This window comes from Echinops telfairi, unplaced genomic scaffold (assembly GCF_000313985.2).
Source record: "Echinops telfairi isolate 266 unplaced genomic scaffold, ASM31398v2 ScPeMD7_7410;HRSCAF=8448, whole genome shotgun sequence".
NCBI classification, from domain to species: Eukaryota; Metazoa; Chordata; class Mammalia; order Afrosoricida; family Tenrecidae; genus Echinops; species Echinops telfairi.
This window is the reverse complement of record NW_022111310.1, coordinates 25818310-25820683: the sequence shown is the minus strand read 5'-3', so window position 1 is coordinate 25820683 and position 2374 is coordinate 25818310.

Genomic DNA, 2374 nt, shown 5'->3' with positions numbered 1-2374 from the left:
CCTATTTTCCTGCTTATATAAAGTTTTTTTAAAGCATGTCGCAATTAATCACTGCACACTACCTCCTAATTTTGAAAGATCTGTGATTTAAAAAAAATCAGTTGTCATCAAGTTGATTCTGACTCATGGTAACTCCATGTGTTTCAGAGTTGAAGTGCACTCCAGAGGGTTTACACTGGCTGTACTTTGTTAGAAGTGGATTGCCAGGCCTTTCTTCCAATGACTAATTACAAGAATCAATCCTTTCTACTGTCATTAATTATTTTGCTTACTATATGATAACCTGCAATCACAACAATGCTTTTCATCATTGCCACATCAACCTATAATGTCTTTGATTCACACTTACACATTAACTATGGATTCACATTTAAATCGGTTGCATTGCCACAAGCCCAAACATGGCAGAAGTATAGAATAATGCCCAGGAAGGCGAACCCAGGTCAGATGTGCCTGGGTCAAGTCTCAGCACTTACCTCTTTGAGACTTCATAAACTGATATGACTGTAGTACTGACTTCACAGAAGTGTCGTAGAAATGAAATGAGGTAATATGCATAATTCCACCTTGCAGACTCACCAGCACCTTAGAACAGCATCCTGGCACACAATGTGTTCCGTAGCCATTAGCTAATACCCAAAGATTTCAACTCAGGTCACCATTGTCCATATCTGGAAAAGTAATGATAATTGGCTTACAGTTTTGTCTTCTACCTAACAGAGGCAACCTCCTTGAATTCAGAAACGTTGGGCTCTTCTACAGATTTGCAGTCTCAGAAATCCTATGTAGAGTCTCTGTGAGCTGGAACGGACTAGATGGCAGTGGGTTATCATATTCTAGGAGTCCTGCATATGTTATCTCATTTTTCAGAAAGAGTTCATTTGCGAGACATAAATAAGCATTTTCACTCTTTTGTAGAAAGAACTGAGGGGCTGCAGAATCAAGTGACAAGGCCAAGGGCATACCATTACTGTGGCAAAGCAGGGACTCATACCCAGATCGTCATGGAATTATGAGATTTATAAATTGTAATCCACTTTCCCCAATGAACCCTCATCGACAGAACCAGTTTATGAAAGCCCAGAGCAAGCATGAACTTCATTTTGAGGGAAAAGTTGGGGGTAGCTGGTGGAGGGAGTGATGGCGGTGGTGGTGGTGGTATAGCTTTCTATTGCTAAGAGATAGTCTCAGAAACTCACAGAGGTAGTTCCATCCTGCCCTATAGAGTCACTATGAATCAGCTTTGACTCGATGGTAGTGAGTTTGGCTTTTTGAGTTTGGTGGCAGGGCAGAGAAGCCCTCCCTGGTGGCAGTAAATTTGTTTTTCTTGCAGGCAGGGCTCACTTATATGCGCATAGGCACAGTTTTAGGTTTCCACACACACAAGTATTTTAAAGCTATAGCAAACTGAACTTTTAGGTAAGAAAATATTGTTATTAATACACTTACCTTTATACTGACACGGTTGTAAAATACAATTTAAAATAATTTTTAATGAAGAGTCCATGAAAACAAAAATATCCAGTGGCCACAAAAGTCATTACGTAGGCCCCCACCGAGATGCGCTAAACGTTCTAGGAAGGTAACAGGGGTGGACCAAATTAGAAGTTAAGGGGTGGTGCATAAATTGTGGAAAATGTTGTCACTAGTCCCCCCGCCCCGGCCTGCCAAGTGAGGCTGAGAGAGAGGGGTGCAACACGGGGCAGAAAGGACCCTTTCCTAACTATGCAAGCCCAGACAAGTGATTTTATATGAGCCTCAGTTACGCCGTCGATAAAATGGGGACAGGTGCCAGAATTGACTCGATAGCAGTGAGTTTGAGTTTTGGTTTGCCTCCTGGGGTTGTGACCTCATCTGCCTTGCCCTCCACTAGGTACGAAACAGTCAATAAATACTTATTGAAGGAATGCAGGAAATGCGTGCTTAGCACAGTGGCCAGCAAACGGTAAGCGTCCGATAAGTGGCAGTACAGATAGTAAAAAGTCCCCAGAGTGACAACCCTAGTTTCCAGGACCAAACAGATTTCGGCAGGTCCTCGGAAGCTGCGCAGTAACTTCCTAGGGGGCGAGGGAAGCGACGGCGCCTGCGTCGGAGCGCTTGACTCCGCCCCTTCGGGGCAGTGGGTGGACCCCGGCGGCGTCGCGACCAGTCCAAAGGGGAGGACTGAGGAAGGGGCGTGGCTAACAGGCCGGGCCTTGGCCACTTGCTTCCGGGCTCCGCCGGCTGCGCGCGCATCCCTCTCCCCCCTTCTTTTGTGGTCCGGCCCATTGCGAGGGTGACAGGAAACCCTGTGCAGAGAGCGCCGCCATCTTGGACCAGCCCGAGGAAGATCTTGAGGGAGCCGCAGGAGCAGTCGCCGCTGCCACCGCTACTG